The following is a 21029-nucleotide window of genomic DNA, read 5'->3' on the forward strand; positions in this document are numbered from 1 at the left end:
TTGACAAATGTTTGTTGCCTGGGCCTTAAGGATTACAATGCATATCCAGTCACTTTTGTCTCACGTCTACTTGGATGTCTTGCAGGTACCTCAAATTCAACAGGTCCAAATTTATCATCTTAGTCCACAAACTCCTTCCTTCACTACTGTTCCTTCATTCAGTATACATCACTACGGTTTGTTAAACTGGAAACCTTAAGTCCTTTCTCTTCTTTATCCCCACATCCACTCCATCACTAATACCTCACCATACTACTGCTCAAATACCTTTTCCAAATGCATCCATTTCTTTCTATTTCCATTTTCGTCCTTCTGGTACCCCACTATGTTAAATTACTGCAAGAGCCTCTGAACTGTTTTTGTTCTAAACTGTTCTGAACTCTGGTATTGCTTCCCTCCGATTGATTCTCTACGTGGCAGCCAAAGTGGTCCTTTTGAAAACACAAGTCTAATTAAATCACCCTCATGCAACAGACACCATGTCATATACTATCCCCCAAAATATAAAAAGAGGGTTAACATAGGGTAAGGAAGACAAACAGGACTGTGCTGTTGAATACAAATGGCCTGATAAGTAATTTGTATTTAATTTTAATATCACTATTTTTCCAAATCTTCAAAGCATCCTTTGGATTTCTATGCAACTATTGCATCTTTTACAACTGTTGACCATCAGATGCTTTTCTCTGTCTGTACCTACCTTTTCTTCAAAGTGAAGTCTGTAGACTTTTTTCAGTAACAGAGGGCAGATTTTCACTAATCATTAGAAGGAAGTGTATCAGCAGAACTAGTTCTCTGGGGTCGATGCACTACCTGGCAATTCATTCATCAGCAACGGTCTTGTAAAAACATTAAAAGAGTACCCCTCGGGCTGTCTACAGTGATATTAAGGATTGTTGGTGATCCAAAGTCACTTTCCTTACTTTGTTACATGTCAATTTTCAACTAGTTAAGGAAGTGCATTTGGTAATCACTGAAGGGCTCTGTGCTTCAGTCAGTGATGTTTACATACCCTATAACAAAAACCAAAACCTTAAGTTTAAAGTGATAAAACAGCTTCTCTTCTCCGTCAGTTGGTACCTAAGTAGTTGCTTGCAGAGAAGCTTGACCAATTGAAGGACAAAGTTGAAAAGTCCTTTGTTCTTGATGTGCACGGTTTTAAAATTTGAGAGCAACAAGGCATGACTACTTTCCTGTTTCCAGAATTAGCGAGATAGCAGGACAAGATTAATAGGTGGGTTCATTATGCCTGAGAAGTTGAGTGGGTTTTTTTTCTTCGGAAAATAATTGCTTTTCTGGAGTGCAAAAAGCTTTAGCTCATTCAGTGTCAAGATGTGCTCTGCTGATTGGAGGGTGGAGTCCCTCTGCCCGCTGTGTGTAGGGCAGAAAGTCAATAAACGGGATCGGCGGCTTTGTGCGACCATGAAAAGGCTCCAGCAGATTTGTCACTTGGGACCCACTAAAAACGAGAGGACTCCAGGAAATAAAGTCAAACTGTCTTCTTTTGATGTAGGGCCATAAACATAATGGAATGATTTCTCCCATGGAAGATGTGAGCAAAATAATCTCTACTGATTTCTTTGGTTGGGTCACACCAAGCTTTCATGTAATCTGAGGTGCTGTTGTTTCAGAAAATATCATTAGAAATGCATTATCTGTCTAATATCGTGTAACAAAATACCTTATTTTTAATGGGCATAGGGAGGTAGTGGAGTGGAACGCTTAAGGTTGTGGGCTCTTGAACCAGAGATCTGGATTCAGTCTTGACTCAGCTGGTTTTGTGATCTTGGGTGAGTAACTTACCTACTCTTTGCCTCAGTTTCTTTATCTATAAAATGGGGGGAGATAGCAGCACCTCCCACAGAGTTTTTTTGTGATAATTAAATTTATTTATGTAAAATGCATGGCAGATAGTGATGGCTGTTACTAGTATTACTTTTATTATTGAGATTACAGGAGAATGGCTGAAAGTTCTCCTTTGGTCTTTCAGGGGACACTGAAGGTGAATTTGTCCTGGCGTTAACATCTGTGGATGGCTGAAGCCTTCACACGTAGCCAGGTTAATGTTTAATAAATGGTCATCTGGGGCTTCACAGAGCAAATAGATATTTGGAAATAAAATGGAATCCATGTTTTATGGGGTCTTAATAGAAAGATCTTATTTCTACCTGTGTTTTTTCCTAAAAAGCTAGAACGATGGGGATAAAGCTAATAGCTCTCTATATAACGTCACATTTTGTACGCCTCTCTCAGTTAGAGTTATTGCCGGCATTGGTACAAGGCATTAGGATCACGTTCACCCTAGGAGGCCTAGGAGGGAGAGGTTCTGGTAGTCACTGCAGAGAAAAAGGGGCTTGCCATCACCAGGGACGTACAGCTCAGGCCAGCCATTGGTGAATGAGTGCAACCCTTTTACAAGTGGGGAAAGATAAGAAGAGGCAGGATGTGTTCTACTTTGGGTTAGGAGGAGCCTGGGCAAGCCTTTCCTCTCCTTCTCCCACCTTTAGTTTCAGATCTTGCAAGATTGCGTGGGAACCTTCGGTGGAAATGTAGAGAATAGGAGGCTTTGGGGGCCTTGTGGCCGTGGTAGTTGGGCTGGGGAGTTGGAGGCAAGACTGCTGCCCTGGATCAAAGGAGGGCCCAGGGCAGGTCCCCGAGCTGCAGATATGGAGCAGGCTCGTGGGAATGCTGGAGAAGGGGCTTTGGTTTTTTTCTTTTCAAGTTGCTCCTCTTATTTCACAGGTTAATAAGAGAGACAAGGATTCAGGTTCACTGCCCTGTCCAAAGTGAAGGGGCTACCTCAGGGCCTCTGAGGGTAGAGTTCCAGATGGAGGAAGGAGTTAGGTGGTCTTAAATCTAGTCAGGAGTGTTTTCTTAATGACAACCCCCCTCCTCCCAAATTCACTTAACTGTCAATAGAAAATACAATTTTCATTTCTTTTTAGAAAAAACTGAGCTCTTTGTCTACAGTGTCCTTTTATCTGGATCCAGATTTTTATAGAGCCTTGAAATTCATTGATACGTGAAAAACAGAGGCCTCTGTTGACAGGAATTGTGTACGTTAGTAAATTATGCATAAGAGTAGCAGAAAAAAAGCAAGCCTCAGGGGTTGTATGGAGCAGTTTCCTGGCTGTGGTTCTGTGAGTGAATGGTGGAGGGCTGGCTGTGGGCGGGCAGAGTGGGGGCTGGTGAATGAGGAAAATTAGCTTGGCTGGATTGATTTTTCTTTTTGAAAAAGACCTTGTGCCCAAATGTCATATGTATCGTTTTGCTTGAACGGAGATGAAATATGCTGGGAAGTGAGTAAGTCCCTGGTTGCAGGGGCTCCTCGTTGGTGCCTCGACTTCAGGTGCTTTCACTAAGAGGGGGGCGGCGTTTGCCCCCAGCTTGTGAAATTGCTCCCTTGGCTTTGGCTAAGCTACTTTCCTTCTTTTGCCTTTTAAAATTCCACTAATCTCTGCATTTTTCTTCTGGCTCATAGAGTTTTATTTTCTGATGAACAGTTGAGAACTGTACCCTTTGACTTACCTTCTACCCACTCCTTCTAGGCTATATGCCCCCATTCACACGTAATCTCTGTGTCTCCGTGTCTGTCTCTCTTGGGTTTGCTCATTTTTGGGAAGAACATTTTCACTTTTTTTTTTTTTGGCCCTTGCAAATTTCAGCACTGACTTACATTTCAACCCAACTGTCTCTTGCTTCTGCTCTTGAGAATGTGACATTAGGGAGATTCAGAACAATGAGTCTCAGCCCACTGTTGACTCACGCTGGGTGACATGAGCAGCAGCAGCTAGAGCTGGCAGCCTGGGGGATCAAGTTCATGAGCCTCAGTAGCTGCCACTGCAGTCGCTGAGAGTAGATGGGGACTGAAGGGACAGATACCGGGACCCTTCCAGAATTCTACATGATTAAGTGAAAGACAGAAACGAGGCAAGTTGCATCGGGAAAAGGCAATACAGACAGAACAACTTATTTAGAATAGGGAACAAGATGAAAGGAGAGAGAGAGAAAAAAGAATCAAGCCAGAAAACATACTAGCATGGAATCCAGGTGAGGAGAGGACTGAAATCAGTTGGGAAAGCCTAAAAGGATAAGTTGATAGAGATGCTTTGGCTTTAAATGTTACAAATTCTCATTTTGGTAGAAGGTAGTCAGTTTTTCTTGACTGTCTTTCATAATTATGTGCCCATGTTTTGAGACTTAGAATTTGCTTTCGTCTGTTTTTAAGGTTGTTTTGGAAAATATGAAAAAAATCCCTCAAACATGTGGCAGGACCTCAATTAAAATGGATAAATGGAAAAGAGAATTTGATTCATATAACAGACGTCCATGGGTGAGGCTGCCCAGGTATGGGGCTGCCCAGGTATGGCTGGACCCAGGGATTCCAGTAAGGATCTTACTTCCTTCCCTTCCTCTTTCCCTCCCTTTCTCCCTCTGCCCTTTCTCTTTTCCTGCCTCTCTTTCTGCCTCCCTGTCCTTTCTCCTTAGCCCTCACCCATCAACCATTAATCCTCTCCTCTTTCTCTTATTCTTTCTCTCTCTTGGCCTTATCTCATTCTCTCTCTTTCTCTCTCTCTCTGACTCTGTCCCTCCCCACCCCTCACCTCTGTTCCCGTCCTCTCTGTTCCTGCCCCATCTCTCTTTCCATGTTCCTGCCAATTTCCCTCTCTGATTCCACTCTCTCCACCTCCACCTCCCACTCTCTCTCCCTCTGCTCCTGCATTCCATCCCCCTCTCCTCCACACCTCACATCCTTCCTCTCTTTGCCCTCCTCTGTTCCCTTCTGCTCCCCTGGCCACCCTTTGCCTCCCTGCCTCCATTTCCCTCTACTCTGCTTTCTACTCTTTCCCTCCCTCTCTACTCCTCCTCTCCTTACTCTCCACCCCTCTCAGAGTTCTGTTGTCCCACATGGTAACTTTATTCTAGGTCAGGCTCTCTTCTACGGCGACCTCCCTGCAGCTCCAGACTTACATTGTCCCGCTTAGACCTCTCAGTGTAAAAAGGGTTTCTCTTTCACAATAGTTTCAGCAAAAAGTCCCGGGATCGCCTCTCATTTGCTGATACAGGGCCAGAATATGCTGACAGGCCTTAGAGCTGAGGATGGGTGGTAATATTCCTTTCCGAACCATGTGGCCTGAAGTTCAGGAAAATCAAGGTGCTAGAGAAGGGGAATTGGGGATTGGATTCAGAAGAAAGAAGAAAGGGTATTGGATCCTAGGCAGGCAAAATATAAGGTCCATTACTATTCCTATTGATCAGTCTACTGACTACTTTTCTACAGGAAAATGTCATTAATAATAACCCAAATTTAAAAGGCTGTCTGAGTAGTATCCCATTGTGTGTGCCATATATATATATACAGAGAGAGAGAGAGAGAGAGATACACACACAAACTACCTCTTCAACAGGATGCAGTCTATACAGAAGACAAAATGTAATGATGCCACCTGAAATTTAGATAAGGTTATAAACCAATGTTACTTCAATAAAAAAAAGCTGTAACAAAAGACTCCCCCAAATCTCAGTAAGATACAAAATAAAGGTTTATTTCTCACTTAGCTGCAGTCCAGTGTAGGTGGTGCTACCTTCCATGAGGCTTCCCTCAGTGTGACGATGTAGTGATTTTGTGTCTTATGGTGCTGCTGTCCTGAAGGCCTTCACTTCCAGTTGCACGAATGGGAGGGAAAGAGTGTAAAACACACAGGGTTTTATGGCCACACTCAGGGTGTACAGAATTTCTGCCCATATCCCACTGGCCAGAACCCAGTCCCTTGTTCCCACTGTAACTGCAAGGGATGCTGGGAATTTAATGTTCTCATGTGCCCAGAGGAACATGAACATGGTTTGAGGAACGCATGGCACCGTTTGGGCCATAGTCAGCTTGTTTGGATACGTGACTGGATGACAAGTAGCTAGAACGGAACCTGTGTAAAGTTAACGCTAGGTGTTTATGAGCTAAACATACATGCTCTTCTGCAATGCCTTCCCTCCTTTCTGTCGATCTAGACCTTGTCCTGAGGTTCTGCTTTTTCATGAAGCCTTCCAATATGGCAGTGTATTTTAGAGCTTGGACTTTGGAACCAAAAGGCATGAGTTAAACCCCAGCCTCCGCATTTTCTGGGGGTAATCTGGAATAAATTAGCCCTTCTACTCCTGTTTCCTTTTCACATATACTTCACAAGAAAATATCATGAATAATAATATAAATTTAAAAAGCATTCAGATCACTTTGGTGGTCGTGACGTCTTATTTTTCTGGCTTTAATTTTACTGAGCAACCCAGTGAAGCTCAGCAAGTCAGGGGTGCATCTGGGCCTGGTCTGCACTGGACGCTCCAATTCTCCATCCACTAGAATCTTACAATTTCTAGAACTAAAGGGAAGTTCAGTGGTCACCCATCCCAACCTCCTCACTTTACAAAAGAAGAAACTGAGACACGGAGAGGATGCTTGAGTGTGCACACACACAGTCACACTGTGGGTTAGTGGCGGAGCTGGAGGCGTGTCTCACACCTCCTGATGGCATGTCTGTCAGCACGGGGCTCCTCTCTCCAGCATGGCCTTTCCCTTTTCCAGTCTTGTTACTTGAGCAAGACTGAAATGAAGACTCTATGGTTCTATTCCACGGCTCAGAGGAAAGCCTGCTCACTTCATTAGGTTGCGGGTCCCCACACAATTCAGTGTGGATACTTGTCCGTGTTCTAACCACGGAGACTGTCCTAGCTACAGAACCTGTGGTTTAAACATGTCGGTTTTACAGAGATGTTGCTGCAGCTCAATGAGAGGTGATAAAGACATAGGTAATTGCTGTAGAATTATACTGCTGCCAAGAAGATGATTGAACTCCCACACAGAAGGTGAACAGATGGTATATTTATTGAAATTCATAGGCTGTGAGATGGAATAATGTAACTGATGGCGGGGCACCCTCCTTCCAGCTTGAGGGAGGCTCACAGAAGGACGAGTGCGCCACTAGGTGGCGTGCTCATCTAGGGCCCAGTGAGTGTCTTCTCTCAGAAAGGGAGGCCCGGAGTCTGCGCACACTGAAGAATCACTTCAGTTCATGTCCTGATTGGGAGTCCAAACCTTCCCCGTGGCTGAGGAGGAAACTACCATTTTTTTAAAACTTAAAGTCACTTTATTTATAAGTAAATATATATCACTAGGAACTTTTGCCTGGAGAAAAAGCAGTCCAATGACAGGGTATTAAATCACTAAAGAGATGGGGCCAGGGCTTAGAGGGGGGCACTGTCTGGACCAGGAGTAGCTGTGGGTTCCAATAATCGCTCTTTTATTGGCCCATCTGGGCCTAATGACGTCTCCTCCCTGCCCGCTGCCTCCCTCCTGTGCCTTGCCCACTGCTTGCAGTGCGAAATAGAAAAACCATGGCTCTAGAAGCCTCCTTTTGGAAGTTGATATAGCTAATAACATCAAGCAGAGGAAGAATAAAGGAATCCATTGTGAACTAGTATGGAGGGATGGAGGGAATTATAAGACAGAAAAGGTGAGTTGATAACAAGTTAGCCAGTGATGGCTTACCTATCCTTATCTCTGTTGTCTTAGTAATTAATGTTTTAAAGGGTCCTTCCCTAACTTTGGTTCCCAAATCCAGAGCACTGAAAAGCTTTGTCAGCGACTTTGGGGTGCCTACACCCTTCTGATTTTAGGTGGGAACCACTTCCTGTTTATGTTTGATTTCATAAATGAGCCCATTCATCCACTCAACAAGTGTTCATTGAGTCTGTCTTTGTTCAAGCTTTTATCTTTTTCTTGTGTCTCAGTTTTTTCTTCTGTAAAATGCAGATAAATACCAATCTCCTAGGGCTGTTATAAGGATTAAGTGAGCACTTTTATGTAAAATACTTAAAACAAAGTCTAGCAAATAGAAAGCACTCAATAAATGTTAGCTGCTATTTACTACTGCTACTGCCACCACCACCACTACCTTCTACTATATTACTACTACTGTTACTATGAGCACCACTACTGTATTACTACTACTATTACTATATTATTACTGCTATGGTTATTACTGCGTTACTATTGTTACTCCTACTACTATATAACTTCTACTCTTAATTTGGATTTTTGAGCGCCTATTTCTCCTAATTTCAGGAAATATCTAGTCAATTTAAGGTAAATTTATTCTCTTTTGGATTTTTAGGTAAATAGTTAATTTGGAAAATTCCCTTTCTACACTTTTCTTTTCCTCAGAGCACAAGCTAACCATGTGGGGTTTCCATCCAACCCTGCAGTGGGGGCAGGTCCATAGTTATCCCCCGTCTGCACTGGGGTACCTTGTCTTTATTTCAGTTGGTTCTTTGGCCCTTGTCCTTACACATCTCTAAAGTCTGGGCTGGCCTCTTCTGAGCCATTTTTGGGCCAGGTGGAGGATGGGATGGGCAGACACCAATGAGAAAATTTCAGATGTTCTCTGGCCTCCTGCTGACCTCACGCTTTGTGAGGCTGAGTTCAGGCTTCTTGCCCTAGCACTTGCCAGGACCAAGTTGGACCAGACGTCTTCCTGCAAGGCCCACAGGCTCCCTGGGCTATACCTAGGAAGTGAGGCACAAACCCCTTTGTCCTGGGGTCCCCCAAACTTATGGGAGGTTTTATAATTCCCTGCTTCATCTCTGCATTTCCACCCACCAGCCCCCAGCACAAATATAACACCCTTCAAATTTTAGTCTTTTTTTTCTTTCCCAACTACTCAAATTAAAACTCATCATTCATGGAGGAAAATCAAGTGTGGAGCAGGAAAACACTCTTTTTTTTTTTTTTTTTGGTGGGAAGAGCATTACAAGGAGGATAGGTTCTTGAGCATTTCCTCTGAAATCACACATGGAGGTGACCAGTGAGGGCTCAAGAATATTGTCAGTCACAAGCACCATGAACCTCGACAATTGTTCTGGAACAAAATTCTTAGATATGGACAACTTATCAATTCAAAATGAAAATGGTGGTAAGGCTAGAATGAATAAATGAGAATTCTGGACTATAGACTGTACAAAGAAATACAGTTTCTTTGACTGAATACAGGCCCATTCAACATAGGCTGGTAAAATACTGTCAACAGGGACCCTGTCATGCTTTTAACGAATAAATAAGAATGAGTTTCCACTTAGAGACTTTGTGCTTGAAAATAGTTTGTTTTATGCAATTTATGGTCATCTTAAAATTTTATATTATTTCTAAAGAAATATGTAAACTCTAGCCCCCTACTTATCATATATTGAAAAAGAGATGGATTAATAAAGTTTACTGTCATGAATTACTTGGGACCAGAATTAGTTGTTTGTTAGAATTGAAATTTATTCTATTAGATTGTGATGATCTAAGTCAGAAGTCAACAAACTACAGCCTGTGGGCCAAGTGTAATCCGCTGCCTGCTTTGTATAACTTAAGAGCAAAGAATAGTTTTTACAGTCTCAAATGGTTGAAAAAAAATCAAAATAATATTTCATGACATGTGAACATTATGTGAAATTCAAATTTCAGTGTCTATGAATAAAGTTTTATTGGAACACAGCCATGCTCCTGTGGATTGTCTATGGCTGCTTTCATAGTACATTAGCCCGCAAAACTTAAAATATTTACTATTTGACCCTTTACAGAAAAAATCTGCTGACCCCTGGTGTAGGATGTAGAAGAGGAATTTAAGGGAGAGCAGTCTGTTTAGAATTTTCTTCATACTGTCTACAGGTAAGAGCAAACCAGCCCCACTGTGGAGGCGTTGATCTCAAGGAAAGCAGGAGGGAGAAGCTGTGCTTTTATCAAGTAGCGCGTGGTGTGTCAGTTCCACCCCTCATCTGCGGTTCCTAAAGCCTGCTGTTATTTTATGCCACCTGCATAACCTGATTTGCATCTTAAATGAATATCCAGCTACCACTTGGACTTTTTTCAGAATAAGGAGAATGGCTTTTATGAAGCCATCTGTAGATGAAAAATAAATAGCAGCTAACAGTCCTAGAATATGTGATTGAGGGAGCTAGCACACAGCAAAAGAGTCAAACAGCTGATTTGCTCCCCAAGTCAAGAAACTACTAAAGAGACTGCAGTATTGACAAGATAAGGGAGGCAGTTGGGAGCCATCTGGAAGATAAAGGGAAAATAAAAGCCACTTGAAAGCCATAGGCATACTTGGATCAGGGCCTGGGCATCCTGAATCTTCTGTGTCTTGGAGCTCTGGGTCTCCTCTCCTCCCAGGGCCTCGCAGGCTTTCTGAACAGTTGTGGACCTCCACCTCTTGTGGGGTTGCACTTGCTGCACTGGGGGCTTTCCTACAGATGCTCAAATCAAAGAGGGTTTCAACATCTGGACTCAAGTCCCATTTTTATGGTGCATTCATCTTAATGATATCAGAGGTTAATGATTGAATTAATCTTTTTTTTCCTTTCCCAAACCATTCCTAGCCACTGTTTACCCCCAGAGGAGTTGTCAGAAGCAAAGTGCAGAAAATGTGGCAGTTCTTAGCGTCTAAAAAGCAAAACAGAAGAGTGAAACAAGGATTGAAGAAGTAAATGTGATGAGTCGGAACAATTCTAGTTGAGTTCCTCCCTGACATTCTTCCTCTTGCATCCCATCCCAGTTCTCCTCCTTAAGCAGATGAAGACCTTTGGACCAGGAAAAGAGAGAGAGGAGCAGTAGGGAAGAAGCAAGAGAGACTTCTATTCCTCCCCTCTCTCTTCTCTTTCTCTCCTCTCTCCCTTCTTCTCTTCTCCTTCCTTCCTTCTCTCCTCCCCGCTCCTCCCCTTCCCCTCTCGTCTCTCTCCTACCTTCTCTTTTCTCTTGTCCCTCCTGTCCCTCCTGTGTCTTCTGTCCCTTTCCTCCCTCCTCTCTGCCTCCCTCCTGCTCTCTTCTCCCTCCTCTCTCCTCCCTTTCTCTCTGGATCTCCACTCTGTGCCCTATTCTTCTTGCTCCTCACCTCAAGCCAAGCCTTGGAGTTGTGGGGACATAATGATCACCCATCCCCTTTGATTTAGGGATAGAAGAATAGAGAGGGTCCATGCCTGGTATCTGGGTGAGATTCAAGGAGATGACTGATCTCTCGGAGGAATTCTGGTTGTCCTCATGGTGCTGTTATATAGTAGAACCAGCTGCTAGGTATGCCTCAGCTGGAGAAAGCCTCGGAGATCTCTGCAGATACCCAACAGTATCGCAGGGCATCCAAAAATTCCTCTGGCTCCATCCAATGGGGCACAGGCACCAAATGAAAGTATATGCCCGAGACCTGAAAGGGTCTTCCAGATAGCATACGGAGATATGTGTTGGCAAGACATGATGTGGACAGTCTCTGCCCATGGTGTGCCAACATCTCAGTGGATCACTAGCTCAGGGAGCCATTCAAGAAAGCACTACTCATTGCCCATGTCAAGGACTGAGTGAGATGAGTTATATCCTGAGAAGGAGGCCTTAGTCCTCCATGTGCACCACCTCCAAGGTGGCTTTGTCTAGAACTTAGGGGCAATTTCAGAGAGGAGAGAGGGACAAAGGGGAATACTTTTCTATTTAACTGAGTTTTATTTTTCATGTAGGGAAGAATAGAGTCAGAAATTAAATCGAGTTATAGGAAATAATGTTTCTTGCACACCAGAATTTGTGATTATAAAATTTGTACTAAATATAGTCACATTTATTAAATACTTGCTCTGTGCCAGGTATTGTACTAAATGACTTTCATTTTTTTCTCATTTAATTCTTTTAATGATTTTGTGAGACAAGTATTACTAATCCCATTCTACAGAGGAAGCTAAGGCTTTTAAAGGTGCATTAGTTAGCCTAAGGTCACACAGTCAGAAGGGATGGAGCTAGGATTTTGGGTGAGGCAGTAATGACTCTGGAGTCCCACCTGCTCCACATACCTAATACTTGAAGGTCGGATAGGCCCCCGTGGTAGGCCATTCAAATCTACTTAGCACAAAGCTGTTAGTGAAGCAATCATTTCCTTTGACAAGGAAGCCTTCCTGGGCCTCTCTTCACGTGCCAGGTGCTCTGCCAGGCGTGGGATACAAAGTGAGTACCATGCACTTCCCTCCAGGGATGTAACGATCTGCCTACATTTGATTCCAACACATGGAAAGTGCTCAGTGTGGACTGGTTGAATGAATAAATTTGAAAGGTACAAAGCATCAGTAAGGAAAGGAATGTCTAATTTCGGATGTAGCATCAAGAATGTCGCAACCATGCTTGTAGAAAGAGAACTTGAAAGAATCAGAACACTGATTCTGGTAGAAATATAGATCTGACTTTAGAGTGGTCTCTGCCTAAGCAGTGCTGGAAGGCCTGTTGGTTAGAAACCTGATCCTAGTGAACGAAGTCCTAGGGAGCAAGGGACTCAGAGTGGAGAGATGGGCTGATCTGATCTGGGAAGGTTCCTTTATTCTTTTTTTTTTTAAAAGATTTTTTAATTTTTTTTCCTTTTTCTCCCCAAAGCCCCCCGGTACATAGTTGTATGTTCTTCGTTGTGGGTCCTTCCAGTTGTGGCATGTGGGACGTCGCCTCAGCGTGGTTTGATAAGCAGTGCCATGTCTGCACCCAGGACTCAAACCAATGAAACACTGGGCCGCCTGCAGTGGAGCATGCGAACTTAACCACTCGGCCATGGGGCCAGCCCCAAGGTTCCTTTATTCTTAACATCAGTGATGAGGTGCTGATGAGGGAAATCAGAGTCAGTGGATCTCCCAGGGTGCAACTGTATTCAGATGACAGAACTCATTTCTGAAAGCAGCACCCCTTTCTTGGTGTCCACAAAACTAAAAAAGGGATTAATAAAATGATTGATGTAGGTAGGAAATCTAGGTCACATTACGACTTCTGTTATCACATATCACACACTCTGTTGAATACAGGATATACAGCGAGGCTTCAGTTTCCTCTAAGAAAAAGAAGAAAGAGCTGGTTCCGGCATCATGCCTGGGATTCCCTGTGCCTCAGAGGCCATGTAGTCAGTTTTTCAGTTTCCGTGATGTTATGAAGTTTGTGTTGTTGATAATCACTTCATGCTTAGGTCAAACTACTACAAAAAGCCTTGAGTGCTGGCTTTCTCTGGTTTGAGTCTTCAGTCTTGGAAATGTAGTGTGTGGAGCTAAGTTTTTTATCTCTGGATTAAGAACATAAGCGGCTGACTTGCCCCCTTGTAGAGGTGCCTGGTTGGAGTGTGTCTCTGTCACCAAAAAGTACTCTTCTCCATTGTTGTGTGGTCGTTTGAGTGACTGGCGGATGCTATGAGCCCACAGTTGTAGTGATTTCAGATAAGAGGAGCTAGTAGGGAAAGAACTCTGTGTGCCCTTCGAGTGCCGGCGCGTGAACAGGTGGAGCACGTCGGGCCTTTGGGAAGGCTCACTGACATGCTGCATTCTTCTCTCTGGGCCTCCGAAGGTGGACTGACAGAAGCTTTGGCCCACTTTTGTCACGTGTATTATATTTATGAATTTTTCCCTTTGTCTTTTCTTTCCTATATCTCATTACTATAATTAGCAGCTCCTAATCATAATTCACTTGAATATGCAGGACCACTGGGAGGTTAGAAACATAGCAATTATTGAAAGAGGGAGATGATTAAAATTCACTTACAGGAGATGAAGGAATAATCATGAACACATTTTCTTAGGTCGCCTAAGACTTGTGATGCCATCTAATTGCTTCTCTTACACTTGGGGTCAAAGTAGAGTACCATGTATTTACTTATCAAGCACTTTGAAAACCTCTCTTTTACATTTCTTCCTTGTTACTTCAACAACCTAATGTGGGGGACCTACCAGCACTGATTTATGCCCTAAGGCCATAAAGATGAATGAAACCCAGTACTATTCTCAGATGCCTAAAATTCCATCCAAATCGTCCCTTTAGCTTAAAATCTTAATTCTGCTAACAAATCTTCTTTGGTAAGCCCTAAGCTGTTATCAAGTATTAACACCTTTATGTGAATGAGTTTTGTGAGTAGGGATGTTAGCTATCCTCCAGAGATTCATACTCTCACTTTAGTGTAGAGTTGTTGCTGGGAAGTGGCTGTCTGGGCAGGAATTACATTTCTTAGCCCTTCTTGCATCTTTCTGGGGTCATATGACTGAATTCTGGCCACTGAATATGGATGGAAGTGATGTAAACTGCTTCTAGGCCTTGCCTATGACAGACAACCTTCTGTGTAGCTATCTACGTGCCTCTTTCTCTACCTGCTAGCTGACTGTCCACATCTGGGTCTCCTTGGAAGTCAAGAATTGACGACAGCAGGGTCTTCATCAATGTAGCCTCCTGAGTAACTACGTGGAACAGCTCCCCTCCTCTTCTACCCTCTGCTGCAATTAGACTTCCATTGTGGTAAGCCACTGAGAATTGAGGTTCGTCTCTTACCACATCTAGTGCTACCCTAACTAGTAAAGTGGTAAAACACTCTTAAAAGTATATTTTGATAGATAACTTGAGACAGCCAACTTCCGTAGTGAAAAGGGGAGGGGCTTGTGGCTAGGGCTGAAGGTAGAGGAGATCTACAGTGGCAAGCAGTGGCCACAAAATAAGTTTCCTCACCTAATTATTCTGGTTAGGACTGTGTACTGCTTGCAGCATATTGGTTAAAAGGGATTTCTCACTGAGTTAACATTTAAGATTCTTCTCCCACTCTTCAGCTTTCTTATTGTAATGTTTTCCTTCTCTTATTTTCATAGCCTAGAGCGAATATTTGTAAATCGTCTCCTGTTGTTCTAAGCACTAGAGCACAAGTATTTTAGTTTCTCCTCACCCCTGGCTCCCACGTAAAAATTTCAAGCTCATATAAATAAGTAGTTGCACTAAATGGCTCAGGATGTACAATCCATCCATCCATCCCTCCATCCATCCCTTAAACTCACCACCTGTTGTGTGCCAGGAGCTCTGCGAGATTCTGAGAACACAGTGATAAATGAGACACATGGTACCTCTTGTCTCATGGAGGAAAATTAGAAATTGTTTTGGAAGTGAATTAGTATTTTAAATGCCTATCATCTGTACCCCATGCTAGAAGTCATGGTGGATGTCAGTGCTTAGAATTTCTCCTCTATTCCTGGTTGAGGCAAAGATGGGTCTGACTGCCCCTTTGTCTTTACAATCAACAGAACTGCACTGAGGGTGAGGGGAGCCGAACAGAGTGGTTCAGTTCCCTCAGGAGTCACTTGGTTCATGGAAACTTGGATCCAAGTGTATTATACAAATGGTTTTTAAGTGTCATATAATTTTATTCTTGGTTATAGCCACTTTGAGTATTTTCAGTAAAACACCTGTTTCTGTTTCCTGAGTGAGACCTGTACATTAGCAGAGATAATTTTCTTATGAATTATTATCAATGAAAATTTACTTCATTTATAAATGAAATATGCATTAGTTATCTTTTGACGTGTAACAAATTATCACACAACTTAAAACAGCAAACATTTGTTATTTCACAGTTTCTGATGTCAGGAACCCAGGAGTGACTTAGCCCTGTGGTTCTGGCTCAGGGTCTCTCATGAAGCTGCAGTTAGAGTGTCAGCAGAGGCTGCAGTCATCTGAAGGCTTGACTGGGGCTGGAGGGTCCACTTCCCAGCAGGCTCAGACACTTGGCTGTTGGCTGGAGGCCACAGTTCCTCACGTCTCCATAGGGCCACTCACAATGTGCCTGCTCCCTTTCCCCACAGTGTGCTCTGCAAAAGAGAGAACAAGGCCACAATATCCTTTATGACCTAGCCTCAGAAGTGATGTACCATCACTTTTTCTGTATTCCTTCGATCGCACAGATAACCCTGATAAAATGTGGCGAGAGACCTCAGAGGGGCATGAATACCAGGAGACAGAGATCATGGGGGGCCATTTTGAAGGCTGGGTGGCTACTTTAATATCCTTTCTCCACAACTTAATAAAGTGAGCATATGACCATATTCCTACAAAGAGATTCAGGCCATCTTAGGGCTTTCAGGACCACATACAAAGGGCATCGAGTATGAAGGACTCCTTTTGTGTTTAGGTGGAGGTCTGTACATAGCCATACAGTTCTGAGTTTTTGGCTCTTTTTTTCAAATACGTTTTGACTTTGAGACCTTATTGATCATTTAACATGGGTCCCCTTGTTTCAAAATCCTCACTTGAGTAAAGTGGCGGGACACTCCTGTAGGACAAGACCAGCCTTTGGTCACTAAGGGCTACTCCTTATCTGCCTTTCCTTTCCTCCTGGCTTCTCCACCAGCACACTGACTCCACCAGCACATTGATTTGGGGTACCAGGTTTAGCTGCTTAGTGAAATCTTAAAGTGTTCTTTTAATTTGAAACTTTTTAAAGACAAGACCAAGCTGAGGAGAATCGAGCATATGGCATGGACTAAATCGGTAATTTAAGAACTTCTCTGATCCTAAGAATTACCTGCTACTTGTTAGAAGTACAGATTCTCAGCCTGGCCCAGACCATTGAATCAGGATCTCCTGAGGAGAGGCCTGTGTTTTTAAAAAAGCTTTTCAAGTAATTTTTAGGTCCCATAAGATTAAAAAACATTGAGTTATACCATAATGGGGACAGTCAAGTGAGCATCTAACTTGTTGGAGTTCAAATATAAGTGTATGGCAATTTGAAACAGAATAGAGAAAGAGAACAATTTGAAGAAGCAGGCAGTTTGGCTTCCGAAATTCTCTCAAAGTGCATGGGGATGAGTGATGCTCTCTTGGTAGTCTGGGCTCCACTGTGCCTTCCAGGCTGTGAGCCTCTCTCCCTGAATGAAAATCTAGTGCACAGACGTACAGGAGTTTTTAAATATGTGTTCCTGAAACTCAAGCTAGCTTCTGCATCTGGTGCTCAACCAAGCAGCAGCAACCCATTTCAAACACTGAAATCAAATGGATATTGTTGAGAGCACTTTCAGAGTAATATGAGGAGTTTTCAAGGTAATTCAGACTATATGCAATTTCTACTTCATATGGTAACTTTAAGACCCTACGAGAGATAACACTGTGTTGTATACATGATATATAGTACATGTTTAGTGTCCTGTGGCCACCATCATACCACAAACTTGGTGGCTTAGAACATCTGAAATTTATTCTCTCACAGCTTTGGTGGCCAGAAGTCCAAAATCAAGGTGTTGGCAAGGATGCGCTCCCTCTGAAGCCTCCAGGGGCGTGTCTTTCCTTGTCTCTTCCAGCTTTTGGTGGCTCCAGGTGTTCCTCGGCTTGCAGCTGTAATAACATGACAGTCACTCCAATCTCTGTCTTTACATGACCTTCCCCTCTTCTCCTTGCATGTCTCTTAGAAGGACACTTGTCGTTAGATTTAGGGCCCACATGGAGAATGCAGGATGATCTTATTTTGAGATCTTTAATTTGATTAGATCTGCAAAGGCCTTTCTTCAAGTAAGGTCATAGTCATAGGTCCTGGGGGTTAAGATATGGACATATCTTTTAGGGAGCCACCATTCAACCCACTACATTACTCTAAAACTGAAAGCAAACTATGTATGATATAACTTGTCATGTCTGGAGTTAACTGTTAGTTTTTATTCACCAGAATATTAGTGGAGCCTTTAATCAAGCATGGCTAGGGCAGGCCCTTTTAGCGATGTCCTCCCTCTTGTCCATACCTGTGTCTTTTTTTCTTTTAAGCTGCCTCTGCATCATTCTCTGATGTGCCTTATCCATTTCCACACTCCATGCTGAACCATGGATAACACTGGTTTTGTTACTTTCGGACACAGTGACTTCTGCAATTAGAGAACCTTCAGTTTCTGTTTGCTTTCAACTAAAGTGTAGTCTTAAAGAACAGGAAATTGCTGCCCAAAATTTGACAACTACAGTTCATTGCGATAGCTATTTCTGTTCCTACTTGCTATCCACATACACAATACAGGCACTCCAACTCTGTATTATTTTTTCAAATATGATATCACATCATCTCAATATTTTCTGCAAAATGTCCACTGTCTTCAAGTGTGTTTGAAAACTTGAAGCTAGCTTTGGTGAGAAGAGGTAATAAACCCCCATGTGAGTATTGAATGGCTTCCTACCATTTTTCAGAAGGTGTTTTCCTGTGTGTTTTCTGTATTTCATGTTCATATGTTGCCCTGAGCTGCTGCTTGTCCTTTGGCAACAATGTGCTGTGTCACTGGAATTTTGTTATTGAATAGTTTCTTGCCTGTTTACTAACCATGCAGCCAGCATTTTGAATTTACCCGCCTGAACTTTTCTGAGTACAATTTGTAAGGTATTCCCTCATACAGATTTCTTGTATCTTGATGGACAAATATTTCACGGGAATTCCAACTGGGTAACTGAATACCCCTGAAATGGGTGCAGAAGTTGAATTTTGAAGGGCTGGCCACAGGCTAGAACCTAACTAGGTTTGAAGATCTGCTCTCAGAACTAGGCGTTTGCTGGAATGGTTCAAGGTCATTATCTTTAATACAAACTCAACCCCAATAAATGTACCTTTAGGTCTAGAGTCAGTCTGGCGAATTTAGAGGGACATTCACTTTGTTCTGGATTGTACACACCAGAATTGGAAAAGCAGGTGCTCTCCCAAGCGCCTCCTCAGCCAGTCAAGTGCTTGTTGTTCTCAGCTGAAAAATCTGCAAAAGAAGATGCCAGTGGATTTGCATCATTGAAATGAAAGAGCCACAACAGATGAATAAGAGGCTCAGAGGAGCTGTGTCCTATGTGTTTAAGGAAAAGCTGAAAGCAGAGCAGCTTAAAAAATTGAAAGCATTAAAATCAATATTTAAGAGGTTCATTTAACCGTAACAAAAACACCTTAGCAACAGACTTTTTTTTATAGTGCTTTGCAAAGGAAGTGGGGCTCTCTGAACTAGGATTGGCCGCTCAATGCGGTGAACCTATGAAAAAGAACTCGATGTTCCATTGAACTGGAAGCAAATTATGTTGCCAGGGAAACCAGCCCCTCTGTGCTTCTCAGGTGAAAGGATGTTTGATCTTTAAAACAACAGAAACAGGGGTTTACATGAGAAATATTATCTGCATTGCCCAAAAAGTGCAGTTAGAAGGAAACAAATGTGTTATTGCTGAATTTTACCAAATGATTATAGAGACAGAAAATTTTGGGGGAGGCATTTGGTACGCACCTTACAAGGGATGCTAGCAAAAATTCAACTGAAAATTCATTCATGTCATGTATATTTTCCATATGGTGATGGAAGTGATGTGTCTTCAGGCTTTAATGCCATTTTATAACTAATTTTGATCAAGCAGTTAATATTTGGTGTTTTTTCTCTGGGTATGTGTCCCATCCTGGGAGACTAAGGATTTATCAAAACTGACCTCAAATTTTAAAAGATTTCTCTAAGCACTGAGAAACATAGAATTAAGCATGAAAAAAGGGACTATGTGGGCTTCTTTAAAACTGGAGGACTGGATAGGATTATGAAACTCATTTTCGTTTTGCTTTTGACATCTGAATACTGTTGTTGCACTGACAGCATCACACATAGGTGTGACATTGTGTGTACTTATGACCAGTGAGTCACCTGTTGGGTATGATTTCAAAAGAGTCAGTTTGTATTACCCTGTGTTTGTGGGAGTTCTTTGAATTAATGAGTTAAGACAGGGTTTATGGCCTTTATATTTGCTATCTAACAAAGAGTGTTGAATAATGAACTACATTTTTAATCAAAGATTTCCTTTTACTCGAATCCTTTATTTCCCAGTAGGCCTAACCTGATTTATTATGCTGAGTTCTCTAGGAGGAGTCTGTGTAACCTTGACTTTCTTCTGAGAGAAGATGAACATTGACTCGGGGAGGAGGAGGGAAAATAAGTGTTGACTCTTGGAAGTACTTGACTTTTGGTCTATCCATCCATTTATCCATCTATTCTTCTCTCCAGAAAACACTTTATTCTCCCGAATACAAAGCACTAAAGGAGCTGCCAAGATCCCATCCCCATCACTGTGCTCTCTTGGTAGGGGCCGATGGAAACAGGAAGAGCTAGAGCTGCAGCAGAGCTTTGGGAACAGTGCCCGGGGTGTGGTAAGCAGTCAAGAAATACCTTTCAAATGAATGAATAGAGATGTAAAGTACAATGGGAGTAGGAAGTGATGAATCCTATTGGGGAATTTGGAGTCTTGATCCTCCCTCATTTCATCTAGATCTTGCCTCAAATGTGACCTCCTTTTAAAATCCTCTCCCACCCTCAATCCCCACCCCGTAGACAGCTCAAATCTATCTTTATCTCCTTACCTCACTATAGTTTTCTTCTTAGTACTTGTCACTCTCTGAAATATATGTTTATTTGTTTACTAATTTGTCAGTTTCTACCACTAGACAGTGACTTCATAAGTGTAGGGATTTTGTCTGGCTTTTGCTGCTGTGGCCGCAGAGCCTTAATGCCCAGCACACAGTACGTGCTCACCAAATATTTGTTGAAAGGATAAATGAATGAACGAATGATGGGTTCTGGGAATACAACTTGCCACCATGGATGCATGCGGACTTACTTTACACTTTAGTCTACACAGACTTAGTTTACGGCCTTGAGAAGATGGGTGGGCTGGCCAAAAAAATAAAAAACAAAAATGTTTTTTTCCCAGTTACAACTTTTAAAGTTGCCCTTAAGATCTAATGTCCTATGATACCTTAACAGTAGGGTGGCTTTGAATGCTGATGTATACTATTAGGTGACATATAATGCCATTTTCGTGCCTTGAAATAAACAATTTCCTGTTCGTGGGAATTAAAATATGCTCTGCTGTTATGATTATGGACACTGGACTTCATTTACACTATGTTTAGCCTCAACTGAAAATAGCAAAATAGGATCATCCTTCTCTGGGTGGCTTTTTTTTTTTCCTGAAGAAAGCTTGGAGACAGTAAAGCTGAAGGGAGGACCTTATATGTGTGCGTGTTGAAAATACAGGCAGAATCGATCTTCTTCGTGAGAAGAGAGCAAACCTTGGATTCACTTAACACAATAGCCTTTTCTGCAAACTTGCTTGTTGTAATGCCGAGGAAAAGAAACCACATGCAACTGGAGAAGTTCCAGACTGACTGGCAAATCTAATATTTTGAGGCAGGTTTCGGAGGAATCAGTTAGGT

General features: G+C 42.5%; 1 protein-coding gene across 26 annotated transcripts in view; it reads left to right on the forward strand.

Moving 5' to 3' along the window:
• Positions 1 to 21029, forward strand: part of SYT16 (synaptotagmin 16) — a 260414-nt gene that overhangs the window by 57406 nt on the left and 181979 nt on the right. For 2 of the 26 annotated variants that reach the window (XM_070249840.1, XM_070249867.1), the window contains exon 3: positions 19822 to 19964. The exons of 23 other annotated variants lie outside the window; for them this stretch is intronic. The gene's annotated coding sequence lies outside the window, so the exon portion shown is untranslated. Of the gene's footprint in view, positions 1 to 9612; positions 9701 to 19821; positions 19965 to 21029 lie in introns of all 26 variants that reach the window. One more of the 26 variants, XM_070249868.1, reaches the window with a different exon arrangement.

The sequence above is a fragment of the Equus caballus genome, chromosome 24 (assembly GCF_041296265.1).
Source record: "Equus caballus isolate H_3958 breed thoroughbred chromosome 24, TB-T2T, whole genome shotgun sequence".
Classification (NCBI taxonomy): domain Eukaryota; kingdom Metazoa; phylum Chordata; class Mammalia; order Perissodactyla; family Equidae; genus Equus; species Equus caballus.